Genomic DNA, 15,580 nt, shown 5'->3' with positions numbered 1-15,580 from the left:
CAGCGAAGGCTTTGTCAATGCCAAGCTGACACAGGTGCATATTTTGTAGCTCTTTGCTCTGTCAATGCCAAAGTTTTCAGCAAGCTCAGCTAGCGTTTGTGGAGATGTGGTTGCTAAGCTACAGTCATAACCTGGCTACTAGTGAATATTTGACATTTTAGTACATTGCGCAAGGGCTGGGTGATTTGCACCCATACATTCTAGGGTTAAGAAAGGGGATCATGATTCCCCTTATAGGCTGGGCCAGTCAGTGGAGCCTTGCACACTGTCTTGAAAGCATGTGCCATGATCGAAGACAAGGGGAACCAAATCCATGACGAGATTGCAAGGCCTACGCAACTGCAGCAGAGAGAGACATTGAGCTAGCAACGGCTTTGAGGTAACAACTCTGAAACTCTCTTCACAAAAATTTTGAACTTTGTATTTTTTTTTTCTCTATCCCTTTCTCCTGCTGCTTTTCTTCGATCTCATCAGGGTCATAAGTGCTACATCTTCCACTAGCTAAGGTCTGCACCACATCCATCACCTCCACAAAAAACTGCACATCCTTGGTCTTCTTGTTCCCAATCATGATAAAATTATGCAAGTGAAAGTGCAGCAGGGTAATCATTTCCTTCTCTGTAGGTTGAAAAAAAGCATGCTTGATGTTTCTGTACGTAATATCAACTTTCTCGTCAGCTTTCATGGTTGAATACCTAAAACCATTGGTGTGTGCCTCTAATGTACCACTCAATTTGCGCCCCTTGCCTTCAAAGACAGGCCTAATCCATAAATCTGATAGTCTTATAGGTTTTGCTTTCATAAGTTATAGTTTTTCTTGTGTCACTAGCATGGCCCTCTCTACCTTCTCTGATTCTCTCAAAGCAACTTGGCGACGCAACGTCTTAATCGGCTGGACTACTTGGTTAGTGTGTCTCACATCACTGGATCGGAAGGAAACTTCCTTCCAGTAAATTGCACTGGGGAACTTCTATGATGCCAAGTCAGTGGCAGAATAACCAGCATCGGGCACATTGAAAATCATTCGAATGAAGGAGTGGCCTCCATCCTATTGGCTGGTAACACTCTTTATAGTAGCTATGTGAAAGGGATCCATTAAACCATAAATTGGCAGCGAAATCGACTTGTTCTTCTGATCTACCTGAATCATTAATTCTTTTGAGAAAGGAATATCATCTAGATTCTGATAGGGCACTAAATCTCCAGTGGTCCTGACCACACCCTGCTCATCTCCTTGGCCCAAACCCCCAGAAGCCAGCAGCCTCCTAACAGTCTCTTCATTCTTTTGTTGAGCAAGCTCCGCTTGATGTTGCTTGCACACCTCTTCCTTTGTCATCTCTTGATTGTCAGGGTGCAAAGTTGCTTTCAAAAATTGGGCATTAGCTCCATTACTCGATGGCAGCTTTAGCTTTGATTTTGGCTTCTCCTACTCCTCCTCTTCCTCATCTTTGAAAGAAGACACAATATCATCGTAAGATTTTGAACAATTTGAAGTTGCACTCTCAAGACCTTTCTCTTTTATGACTATAGTATCTGTCACAGCAGCAAAAAAAAGTTCTTTGTCTTGGGGTTCTATGAGCTCTATGTCTGTAAATTTTACATTTTTAAACTAACATTGAATACCATAGCTGCCTTTAGAATCCTATCATTCTTGGAATTCAGGCTTAGGCCAGATTCCCTGAATTCAATGCCAATACCTGTGCCAGAGATTTTAGTTATATGGGGCAAGAACTCCCGCAATTCCCTTTCCATAACATATAATGCTGCTTTGTAAGCAGCTGAAGCAGGATTTCCACATTTTAAAGCATTCATGGCTTTGTGGGCTTTCTGAAGTGCCTTGTAAGCTTTTGATTGAACTGGGTCTCCATCAATCAAATGCGTTCTTGCAACATTTGCACAATAACTATTGTATCTCGCACCAATAGCACAAATAATGACACCCAATGTATCATAATATAGTGGATCTTCATTTTGCTGATAGCACTTGGCCTTAGAGTAAATACCCCACCACTTTGAAATACAAGGGTAGTAGATGTCCACATTGTCAAGCTTCAACTTTACCTTGGCTTTTTCTAGGATCAATCGCTGCCTTCTCAATGTCATCTCAAAATCTTTACAAAATAAATAATTGTATCTAGTATATAAGGATATTTGAAATATCTCTTCAAAAAAAATATATTGAAAGTAAGGGATTTATAAAATTTACAAAATTTTACAGAAGGGTGGAGAAAACTACTCAAAAAAGGTTACATAGGGGTTTATAAAAGAGGCCTTGAACGCACGTGATATAGGGGCTTTACACTAAGTGACCCCCCCGAGGCTGAAGATAGCCCCTGAAGATTAAAAAAAAACCACTTTCATTACACCCTGGGGTTGCTTCTGCTACAAAGTTCTTCCTTTTGGACTCACCAATGGTCCTGCTCATTACCAAAGGAGAGCTAATTGGGTACTGTCTCCTTTCCTTGGTAAGTTTGTTAGAGACTTCATTGATGATTTTTGTATATATAGCTCCAGGCAAGATCATTGTGAAAAGTTTGCTCTAGCTTTTGAGCGTTATGATGAGTGTGATGGATAGCTCAATCCCAAGAAATGCTTCCTTGCACAACCAAGAGTGAAGCTCTTAGGGCATGTGGTTTCAGAAAATGGCATCGAAGCTGATTCAGATAAAGTGAAGTCTCTCATCCTTCTTTTTTCACCTAGAGATACCAAACAGAGTTGGCTAACCTTGATGCAACTCTACATCCATCCAGGGTAAATGGTATGTGCTTAAAAAAATACTATGCAAGATTGATGACTATTGTTAAAGATGACATGTATGAAATTGAGGCTGGGACAGGTCAATGTAAGGAAAGTGGTGACATGGGTCTCAATTTACTTTTCTCTGCTAGTCATAAATGATCTAGCAAACTTGGGGGTTGGGAAAACTATGTTAGTTTTTTGAGTATGGTTTTCTGACATATGTATATATAGATGCATGTTCATATAGCACAGGGATGCCCATCATGAGGTTAATATGCCCATATTAAGTTTGAAAAAATGGTTATAATTGGGAACTCTATCTCTTGGTCATCAAGTAACTCTAATGCAGGGCTTTGATTCAGTGGGTTGTCTCAACATGATGTAGTGTCATGAAATGTACTAATCTCAGCAATGCAATGTCATTGGAAAGTGGCAAGTTACCATATGCTGATGCAGATATGTTGGTTAGAAACACTTTAGTGGGCATTTAAACAGCATGTTGCAATTTTGGACCTTGACGAGAACACTTCTTTCTTTGGTGTATATGATGGCAGCGTTCAGGAAAACAATTTTAGGGAAAAGGAACTAAATCCTTTTCACCACTAAATGAGAAGAAAATTGCTATTTTTGAGATGGTATTTTCTATGTGAACTTAAAAAATATAAGTAAAACTTGTAAAATTTGAAAGGGTTTTATTTCCTTCTCATAAGAATTTGAGAAGGATTTTCCCGAAGTTGAACAAGTTCTAGGCTAAAGCGAACCCGTCTTTTCCCGAACCCTGATATGATGGTCATGGAGGGAAGGTAGTATCAAGGTTTTGTGCAAAGCATCTTCATGCTCAAGTTTTGCAAAAGGAGGCATATATTAAAGGCAACCTAGCTCAACGTCTTGAAAATGCATAAACCATTTCATTGAAGGCCTCATGTCTCCAAAAGGATCTGAGATCAAGGGCTTTACAGCAGCTAAAGGTGGATGACGAGGAGTGGGCACACGTGGAGCATCAAACGAAGAAAAATTCAATTCAAAGCTGGCGGGCATGGTGGTTGCCAAATGCAGAGCAAGGATCTAGAAGTTGCCGATTCCGCCAAAAAATTCTTCAACACTCTGACAGTATAAAGGAGAGGCGCTGGCAGAGTGTTCACGTATGTGTGTTTATTTTGTTTATTTTTCCGTCGGTGGCTGGTCACAACAGGCGTGTCGTCTTGTTAGTATAGCTGCCGCAGAGCTAGAGTGTTTGTTTTTGTTTGTTTAGCCAGTGCTGGCTGGTAGTGCAGCTAGCCACCCGGGGATAATCAGAGGTCACAGGTGTGTTGTTGTGGTTGGGTTGCCGCCTCAGGGCGCAGAGGTGTTGTGTTTGTTATGTTTGTTTTGCCGACGAAGAACTCAATTGAACGAGGGTCTCTTAAATGCCATGATGGTTTCCAAGCTTCTATGTGAAGGCAACTCTTGTGTTGAAGCCTTTTCAATATGATAAAAGCAGCAGAAGAAACGGTCTAACAAGAACCATAGGTCGCCACTACTTCAACGGGGAGGAAATTTTGCATATTTTGGGTAACAATTGAGTCTTTTATCTCTTCTCTCTAGAAATCCCGCCACTCTCTTACACCTTCAAGATCACTCTTTTTACCATGGGTTTATGACACACTTAAGGTCTAGATTTTTCCTTTAGCATTGGTGGGATTTTATTGTATCAAAGGCTTGTGAGCAATGGCAGGGAAACAATTGTGAAAATCCACATCTTACTTACTTCAACAATACAAAAGGATGCAAAGTATTGGTTACATTCATGCTCTCTTGTTCTTGGAAGCTCCATTGACGAGAGCACCTTTCTCTACTCCTTCTGACCTTCAATGGTGTTGGCTGAGCCGGCTTCGTTTAATGGAGGACATCAATCTTGTTGATGGTCGATTCACACATGAGGTTGTTTCTACAGTTAAATGGGAGACTACCTTCAAAACACCACTTCTTATTCAACTAATAATGAAGAACAACTTGGAATTGATGTGGGCAAAAGGTACCTTGGGTGCATGAGTGTGATGTGGGTGTGTTGTGAGCATGTTTCTCATGGGGTTAGTCATGGTTGTGTGATACTAAAGAATTGGGCAAAAGGTACCTTGGGTGCCTGAGTGTGATGTGGGTGTGTTGTGAGCATGTTTCTCATGGGGTTAGTCATGGTTGTGTGATACTAAAGAATTGGTGTTATGGTGTAGAGTTCTGCTATATTCAAAACTTTGTAACTACACTCTATGCCAAGGTGTGAGTATCTTGGGGGTTTAAAGGGGAGGCTATCTTCAACACTCTACTTCATATTAAATCAATGATGCAGAACATTCTGGAATTAATGTGTGTTAGCCCAAGGGGCCTTTGTGTTACAAGTTTATTTTGAAGTTGTAGGTGAGGTGGGAGTGTAGATTTAGTGTGATGTGGGTGTGTGTGTGTGTGTGTGTGTGTGTGTGTCGATGTACCCAGACCCCCTTGTGTGCACAAGGATGCCATTCACACGCTAATCTCTCATTCTCCCTCCTTTCTTAATTGATCTATTGCTTTAAGCTGTTGAACCTATATAATCAAGGTTTTTTAACCCATATATATCATCTACCAATGGAGTTGTGAGGTAGAGAAGTTGATGTACCCTTTTCCCTCTCTTCTCTTGGTGTGAACGTGTATTTTGGGTTGTGTTCTGTGTATTTGGATGGTTGGACGAGGGTAGAGAGTTGCTTGTGAGGATCTTGGGATTGTGAGTTTGTGAGTTCCCTTTTCCAGCTTTAGTAAAGGCTGGTGGTGCCCCTTTTTTTGTTCTTTAAGTGTGTTCCAGCATGTGTGGGTGGATGTTGCTATACAAGACCAGCGTTTTCCTTTCGCCCTACAATGTGAATTGAGGGTAACTAGGGATGTTGTAATTTGATGAGATGAGTAGATGGTATGCTACTGAAAAAGATGTTGTTGGGACTAATGTAAATGGTAACGTGGTTGCACATAATGCAAGTCAACAATCATAGTCATTGAGTGGACCAGGAGAGTCCTTATCTAGTGGTTCTGTTGATAAACCATGGAGTGGCAGGCTATGTCATAATACCAGTCCTGGAAATATTGTTGGTACATCACATAAAGGAAAAGAGAAAGTGGTTGAGCCCCTTGGTATGCCTAATATTTCTGCAGGGCATTCTCTTGTTGATGGAGAGTCTAGTGGCTCGAAGATGAGCCTTGATGAGAGGAGCTTGAGATTCCAGCAATGAGGACACCTGGTGTGAAGAAGGATATGGAAGCCATGAATGCAAAGTTATGAAGATTTGGAAGAGTCAAAAACCCTGTGCAAAGGTTGACTTATGATGCTTATGTGGCACATCACTATGCTTATATGGCAAAAGTTGTGCAGGTTGTAGAATGCACATGTTTTGATGAGACTATTGGAAATGTGTGTTGGGAGAAAGCTATGGATGAGGAGATGGATGCATTGTATGGAAATGAGACTTGGGATTTGGTGCCATTTCCTGAAGGGAAGAAAGCTATTGGTGAAACATAACAGTGATGGTAGCATAAGCAGGTACAAGGCTAGATTGGTAGCTAAAGGATATGCGCACACATGGGATTGATTATGAGGATACATTTTCCCTGGCTGCAAATATGGCAACTGTGAGGTTGTGATTACAGATAAAGGTTAGTTTTACATCAGATGGATGTAAAAAATGTGTTCTTGCATGGTGACTTTCAAGAAGAAACTGGTTTTGAGGATACAGGTCACCCAGAGTATGTAAACTTCGTAAGGCTTTGTATGGGTTGAAGCAAGCTCCACGAGCATGGCATGACAAGATTGTTGAGTATCTTGTCACTATTGGTTTTCATATGGCAAATGCAACTTTTTAATAATACGCGTTACTTTTGCTGATTTTATGCAACTTTTTTGGAAAAAATTCTAGGAAAGGAAAATGATTTTTTTGGTGAACTTCTACCTCCTTGGACTGATGTATGCTATCAAAATATCTTGGGAAAAATGCTATTGATATCATTGGATTTTTTTTTTGAGAGAATGATGCTTGCATATTTGGAAAAATCCTGAAAAATGTTCATTTTCAAGACATATGCTACTTTGTTGCTTATGTACTTCCAAATAAAAAGGCATTTTATATGTTTAGCATTTTTTACATAAGCATAGGGTTATGTTCTACATGCCCAATGAAGCATTTTGGTTTTCAAAGCCTACATTAGGAGTTTGATTTTTTTTTGCAACCCCCCAAAAAGGACACTTAAGTGTCCTGTTTTGGTACCAAACTAGTGTTAAGGAAAAGCTTTATGAAAAGCTTGATTTGGATTGAGAATGGGTCATGAGTATGACCATTTCTTGAGTGAGAGAGAGAAATTACATAAAAACCATTAGAATTTAAACATAAATGGAAATTAACTTCAATAGCATTTATTAAATTATGTAACTCTTCACTACTATTCACCAATTAACTTCAATAGCATTTAAAAAAACATACCAATTAAGCTTCTCAAGCTTGAGAGGGGTTGAGAAGAGAGAAACATCGAGAAATTATAGAAAAGATCAATATTCACTAGTTACCTTACAAATTGCTTGATTCTTTGTTCACGGTAGAGGCCCCCAACCAATCAATTGGTTAAGTATGTTGATGGAGCCACCAATGGGGATTGAAGAAAGAGGGAAGCTCCAAAAACTAGTGAATTATTAATGAATTCATAGTTCTTGGCTTAGGTGAAGTAGAGTAACTATGCATAAACACTATATATTTTTCAACAAGGGGGAGGCTTCTATTTATAGGAAAAATTGAGTTCCTAAAACAAAGTGATTCTAGAATTTTCTAAATCAGTTTGGTCAATATTTGACCATTTTTAGGTCAGTTAAGCTAACTTTTTGGAACTAGACTTGAATGAGGAGAGAGGAAAGATGAAATATCTCAATTTTTATGAGTTTAAAACTCATTCAAGCATGTGAAATATGCACCTCCTTTAAAGAACTCCCCTTCCTTACATATGTGTCATAATGGAATCATTTTAATATTGCTCATAGTTTTTTTACTAATAAACCTTGTACATTTTCAACTCTTCATCTTATGTGAAATATGCACCTCCTTTAAAGAACTCCCCTTCCTTACATATGTGTCATAATGGAATCATTTTAATATTGCTCATAGTTTTTTTACTAATAAACCTTGTACATTTTCAACTTTTCATCTTATGTGAAATATGCACCTCCTTTAAAGAACTCCCCTTCCTTATATATGTGTCATAATGGAATCATTTTAATATTGCTCATAGTTTTTTTTACTAATAAACCTTGTACATTTTTAATCTTCATCTTATGTGAAATATGCACCTCCTTTAAAGAACTCCCCTTCCTTACATATGTGAAATATGCACCTCCTTTAAAGAACTCCCCTTCCTTACATATGTGTCATAATGGAATCATTTTAATATTGCTCATAGTTTTTTTACTAATAAACCTTGTACATTTTCAACTCTTCATCTTATGTGAGCATTTACTCATTTTTGGGTATCTTCTTTTAAAAATTGGATTCATCTTCTCCCTACACATGGATTGATGCTATTGGCCCATAGGAACCTTAATTGGACCATAATCCAAAAATTTCTGAAAATCTAGACCCTTAGGCTAAGGTCCTTTATACCCATTTCCAATTAATTCCAATTGCACATTGGAAAGTTCTTTTTGAATTTCTGTTTCAGGGGAACTTATTTTAATAAGATGAGATAATTTTCTATCCAAAAATATTAAAAATTTGAATATTCTAGAATATTTTCTCTCTCTAGGTTAAAATAGTTAGAAACAAGTCTTTTATATTTCTAAAGAGGGATTGATTACAGGGGAAGATGCTGGACATTTTGAGAGGCTGGGGAGGAATCTTACAATTCATCCGATTCACAACCACCCAAAAAAGTGAATTAATCTCAGGTTCCTTTACCAAGTTGATAGTGGAGGAAACTGCACCAAAACATTGACCAAATTAGAAGAGTGTGTACGCCTCTCACTTAATGAGATTTTCAAAAATCCTTTTGCTCCTTTTTTGACCTTTACTTTGCACAGTTTGTAAAACTCACTGCAACCCTACAACACACCCATGGATTTTAATAAGATTCTCTTGTATTCATCCTTGCTAACCTACTTCTTCATCATGGCTCTTCTTGACCTCAACCTACACTGGTACCAATTTGATGACATTACCTTTTCTATTAGCTTCTCATGTCTTCGATTCAGTGTTGATCTATATTGTTGATGAAAAACCCTCTCCTCTAATTGTGTTATATGATTAACAAAGTTTATAAACTCCTTCTGATGATGAACTGAGAGCATTACAATACCCAAGAAATCCTTGGTGGTGATCTCCTATATATCTTATCAATGAAGTAAGATTTTTGAATGGACTTGAACTTGGAGTAAGAGGTTGCTCTAGATATAATTGTCCATCACTTTAGAAATCAATATTCTTTGATCGTGTCTGTCTCATATTATCCTTGTCTTTTCTACTTATCTAAATAGGAGTGTTCTTCTTTTACAACAACCTATACTCACTCTCGAGATCAACATGCAAATGATGGAGTTTTCATTTGAGTGACATGGTTGCATCAAAAACATTTGATTACTAAGAACAAAATAACATATACTATACAACCAACTAAGCTTAAATAACAATCCAAAAAAAGACACAAGACAATTTAGAGGGAAAGTAATCTAAGAGGGAATTCACAATTTTATTTAATAAGAAGAGGGAGAGCCTCCTTTTCGAATGTAATAAATTCATCAAAGTGTATTTATAACTAAGGGTGCCTAAATGGTGGAGCATTTTTTGAAAGTGATATGGCTATGTGAATATTCTCGTTCTTGCATACTAATTTATGAATACTCATTAAATGAAAAGGATGAGTAATTGATTATCTCTCTAGAAAAAATTATCAAAATATCATTGTATTTCTTCATAAAGGTTAGTACTCAAAAAATAGGATGAGGCTATTAATAATCCCAAGAATAAGCCTAAAGGTTAGTATTTCATAATTTTTAGTACTCAAAAAATTGATTATCTCTCTAGAAAAAATGTCAAAATATCATTGTGTTTCTTCATAAAGGTTAGTATTTCATAATTTTTAGTACTCAAAAAATAGGATGAGGCTATTAATAATCCCAAGAATAAGCCTATTTTTTTCCTAATAGCTCCAAAAAATGAAAAATCTACAACAAACAAGCTATAAAAACCAAAGCACATTAGAAAATTTTGGAGGTCATTTGAAGGGCCTTGTAAGAAATTCACAAACTCTTATTTTCTCTCTCTAGAAAAAATGTTCAAAAAAGATACCCTCATTAAATGTGTACTTGACAAGAAACTAGATATTGCAACCTAAGTGCACTCCACGGAGTTCTAACCCTAAACTAGACCCTCAATGTCAACGTCCAAAATCAACTCTTTGGTGGATCCCGAAACCTCTTCTCCGCACCCAACACTTCTATGAGGGCAATCCTCACATTTGGATCCCCAAATCTCCCCAACACAAACCTCCACCTCGTGTCACTCAGTCATCCCCTATCGCGAAATGGATGCCCAAGGCATCACCTGCCACCATAAGGACTGCTCAAGATAAAGGTACGCAAAAACTCCAAACTCAAACCCCCATGCTGCTACTACTGACAAAGTTCCTTACAGATATACCGTCAACATCAGCAACCCCCCCACCACTCATTATAAGGCTTCCACCACAGGGAACAACAATGCCATCATGAGCTCCATTTGCCTCAGGTACTTCCTTGCCAACCGCTCCCGAATTCCTCAAGGAAGTAACTTTCACTACCTCGCCAACACCTAATTGGAATCGATTCCTTGTCTTGGCAAATTGGGCTCGTGATGATCAGTACAAAACCCAAACAGGGGTGCTGGTAGCATAGCCTCTGTGTTGTATAAAACTTGTTATAGGGTGCACATAAAAAAATAAATAAATAATAAGGAAAGCCACATGCGTTCCAACTTTCGCACGCCCGATCGAAATTTGCCACGGTTGTTCTCTCTTTAACAAGGTGCCACGCCCATTCGATCGAAGTCCGTGGCTGTGCCAAACCCTTATCCAAGCCCACGGATGTTCCAAGTCTCCTGTAGACATTCCTTCCTGATTTCGTGAGTAAACACCTATTTACTTGCCTAGTCCAAAAACAAGCTTGTTCGCTCATTTTCTCACACCTGTTTGTTAGAATCTCGCGATCTTTCACTCACACCGGCCAACTACCACTCCCAATCGCTTCACTTCTCGCAATCGTTCCTTGACAGTCGCATGTCCATTTCCTAGACTTTCCACGTCCATGCCTTTCTCCCACTACTATAAATATGCCCCCCCTCTCTATTTTCTCACTTTTTCATCTCCCCTTAGACAAACTCTTGCAAATTATTCTCCCGTGCTCTTACACACATGCTAGCCCGCACCATGTCTGAAGGCTCCGACTCCTCGCAAGAAGTCTTCCATCACACTACTGGGTGGTCACTCTTTGAAGAATATGCGAAGCACCCGACCTAGTTCTCTCACCTGGGTGAAGCCTTGATGAAGAAAATCAATGGACACATAGTCCATTCCCTTATGAAAAATAATCACATAAGGTGGAGCATAAGCTCTTGTACCTCATCAGACCCTGTTACACAGAGCTATTGCTTCCGATCCCATAGTGGTCCAGAAGCCTGAGCAGCTCGGCTTGGAAGGACTGCCCACTTTGGAACCATGGGGCCCCGACCTTTACAGTGTAATTTTTTTCATAGAGATCTACAACGCCAATCAACACACAGGCGAGGTCTGGGACATCGAAGGAATAAGAAGTAGCTAAGCGTGGAGCTGGTGCACAATGCTTTGGTGCTTCCTCATATGGACCAGCCATATGTCCGCCTCACCAATGGAGCAAAGCTCACCAAATGCCTGTACAGAGGAAATCGCAACAAGGACGACGTTGAGTGGGGGAACATAGCATAGTAGGATTTGGTCATGCTCACACGAGCTTTATAGTTTTTACTTACTACCAGGTGGACCGATAGATTCAACCGTTGTAGTATGACTACATTGGATAGAGTCCACGAGGGCCAGATGGTGAATTGGTTCGATTCTCTCTTTCAAAGAGCTACATGTAGTTTGCTCGAGCCCCCAAGGAAAGTTAGTTGTTGCAACCTTGTTGACTAGGGTCCTTTATTATGCGGTTGGATGGGACAAATTGCCAAGGGCAACCCAGCTAAGTGGACCAGATGTAGCTGTAACCTCTCTACCCTCACCATCCACTTCTCCTAATCCACCACCAGCAGCAGAGCAAAGAGGCCCCACCATGCACCAGACATCACAAACCAGGCTCCACTGCCCCCCACAGCAGCCCAAGGACAACATAGGAGGAACTTGCAACTGGCTGCAGAAGCCAGTAAGAAAGTCTAAGAGGAAGAGGAAGAGGAAGAGAAGAGGAAACAAGACTCTCTCAACAGAAGCTTATTTGAAACCTTGCCTCGAGAACGCTTCCAAGAGATGCCCTCATATGCAAAGGCCAGCCCTTCCTCCCCCAATGCCACATAGAACATCATGAACACTCTTCGTTGGGCGCACTCAGGAAGTTTCAATTCTAGTCAAGCTTATATTGAGAGCATACATGTGGGCCATGGAGATGTTTCGAACCTTGCACTTGGCTTCTCACATATGGTGTAAGAGCTCATTACCCAAATGACAGATTGCATCTACAGGCAGCAAGAAGTGTCGCAGATGTCCGAGCAAGAGATGTTGTTAGCCAAGGCTCAGGAGCGCACTATGTCAGAAGATTTATACCAGAAAAACATTCAATTTATGGAGATCTTGAGGAAGTTTGATCAACAAACATAGTAGTTGGGCACTACATTTGCCCGCATCACACTGAGGTCCAACAGAAAGTCACAACAGCCCATGGAGCGGCCGAGAGAGCTCATCTTCACGAGCTTACCATAATTGAAGGCCTGCATCAAGAAGCCATGAGTCGGGACCACACATCATAAAATATCCTCACCCGCACTCAAGGAGATTTTACAAAGCATCGGCGGGAGCTCACTGAGGCAACTATCCACTCTTTGAAAGAGCAGCTGGGCGATGCTGAAGTGAGGGCAGCCCTACCTCCCCCTTCACCCTCTGCTCCCCGCACTCAACAAGGAGATTTTACAAAGCATCGGGAGCTCACCGAGGCAACTATCCACTCTTTGCAAGAGAAAAGGGCGATGCTGAAGTGAGGGCAACCCTACCTCCCCCTTCACGCTCTGCTGCCTCATCCAGCACCATGGACAAGAAAGTGGATGCCCTAATGGACACGAGAACTGAGCTATCAATTTTGTCCTTCCCTCAGCAAACCCCTTATCAACTTGTCAATATTCAGTTCAGGAGTATATGTCTCAACCTTCTGCAACATAACCTCTACATTGAGGAGCCAATCTCCCGCCACCAATATGCCTATGCTCTCACCAAACTACCTATTGACAACCTAACCCTAATCCCACACTTCTTCTTCCATGGGCTTCTCTCGTTCCACCACCCACATGATTTTTTTGAGCTCCCCATGGACCCTTTTCAATGCACCTTGACAGAGGCTGGAGCCTTCTCCTCCGCTATGGCTTCCCATACAACCCCAACCACCGCGTCGACTCACTAGATTATATGTCCCCGATGATGTATGCCCTCACCCGTACCCCTCTGACATCTCCCAAAGGGCATTGCAATAATTTCGTACTGTTGGTGGGTGGAATGTGGTAAGTGACATATGCCTCTCTCTTTTGCATGACCCTCTACCCCCTTACTCTATTAGTGGATTAACACACGGAAGAGGTTTCTCCATCTGAAGGCTTGCTCTATGTGGGGCAAAGTGAAAATATTATTGCCAAAGTATGTAAGTGGGATGCATGGATGTGTTAGCAAATAATATGTATGCATGTTGTAAATATATGTATGCATGTTGTGAATGGCTTTGGCGATTATGTTGAGAACAGTGGACCTATCTAGTTTTTGTTGAAAAGAGCATTATGAATTTCAAAGTTGATGATGTGTGTCTAGATCTAAGAGTATGTTGTACTTATTTCCTCGTTTTTCTTTCTACCTTTTTATTAAAATCACAGCCTATGTAAGTTCGAGCCGGTTTTCACGTAGCCCATCAATTGGTGTGGATGTCTGCAATCATGAGCAAGCTCCCATGGGCGGCCACTTGGTTAGGACCCCCCACCTAGGCAAGGGATGAAGCAGATGCCATCCCCCATTGATCAGATTCACAACCACTCAAAAAAGTGAATTGATGCCATGTTCCTTTACCAAGTTGATGGTGGAGGAAACTGCACCAAAAAAATGACCAAATTAGAAGAGAGTATGTACCCCTCTCCCTTAATGAGATTTTCAAAAATCATTTTGCTCCTTCTTCGACCTTCACTTTGCACACCTTGTAAAAATCAATGCAACCCTACAACACATCCATGGATTTTCATAACATTCTCTTGTATTTATCCTCTAACATGCTTCTTCATCACCCACGACTCTTCTTGACCTCAACCTACACTGGTCCCAATTTGATGACATCGCCTTTGTTTCCTCCTCCCCAAGTAAAGGAGATTGTGCATTTGCAATTCTCAACCATCCACTCCTTGCATCAATATTGGTCAAGGCTATACTGGGCAAGGAGGAGATAAACATCAATACTACATAGCGAGGAGGCGATAAACATATATGGGATCCTACAATTGGATAAGGGATAAGATCCATGCTTATAACCAAGGGAAGTGTGTGAACTGGCTGGGCAACTAGGTTTCACATATGTAACCCCTTGGTTACTAGGTGGGCATCCACATTGGCAACTAGGGGCCCAAGGTTGTCACCAACGTGGAAACCAACCCTTAATTCCTTGATTTTCTTTTAGTCTCCCTCACCACGTGCATAATGGACACTAGATGCTCACACCAACACCCATGGGGAGAGCAACAACGATTATTCGAATAAAAAGGATTCTTAAAGGAAAGTCTCTAGTGATTCGTTTTTCTTTTACTTTCCTCCATGAAAATTTGAAGGTGACTAGAGGCATGTGAAAATAGTCATGTGAAAATGTTTGTGCATCTATTGGGATGCTTCCTTACAAATCTCTACATGTGCCTCCAATATTCTAGTGAGCATACACTAAGATTCTTTGAGTTGGACTTGTTTGCTCTCGTAATGTTTGCACATCCTCTTCTTCATCCAGTCATGTGAGAAGCCGAGTCTTGGATGTGGAACTAGAAACCTAGTCCCCTGCTCTACAAGCTATTCCTATAAGCACATTCAAGGGTACCATGGAAAATTGCCCATTTTGTATACTTAAGATGTTAAGAATTGTATTTTGTGAGACAAGTTGCATTGAAGCAACTCGTCTTGGGCAATCTTGGAACATGTGATCAATGCCACATTGTTCACACATGGGTTGCAAAGAGTTAGTGACTATGGGCATGGGAGTATTCCAAACTATGCAGTCTGCCACTTTGTGAGGTCCACGACAATAGAAACACTGAAGACTTGTTCGACTAACTGCTTCCTAAGTAGTTTGTACCCATTGGATTGTTTTTGTTTGGTGCATGGGAGATGGAAATTTTAAGTCAATTGTCGATGAATTGGGACACTTTTTATTATCTATCAAAGGATTTACAATATATGTAGTACAGAAAAACAAGTGCCTTGTATGCACAATGGGGATTGGGATGGTCATAGTGATTGCACTGAACACAAGGCATTTTGCTCCTCACTTGTAAAGGCATTAAGGATGTTTGGCTTTGAAGGATTTCATCCTCTCTTAGCGATGTCGATTAAAAGCTTTTAAGCAAGGTTGCATAGAATTCAG

At 40.4% G+C, this 15,580-nt stretch overlaps 1 pseudogene; it reads right to left on the bottom strand.

Moving 5' to 3' along the window:
• Nucleotides 1–362: 362 nt before the first annotated feature.
• LOC147614329 (FACT complex subunit SPT16-like) lies at nucleotides 363–13,017 on the bottom strand (annotated as a pseudogene).
• Between the last annotated feature and the right edge of the window lie 2,563 nt (nucleotides 13,018–15,580).

Source organism: Cibotium barometz, chromosome 42 (assembly GCF_041138505.1).
Source record: "Cibotium barometz isolate CiBa-2024 chromosome 42, ASM4113850v1, whole genome shotgun sequence".
Taxonomy (NCBI): Eukaryota; Viridiplantae; Streptophyta; class Polypodiopsida; order Cyatheales; family Cibotiaceae; genus Cibotium; species Cibotium barometz.
This window is presented reverse-complemented; position numbering and strand designations above follow the sequence as displayed.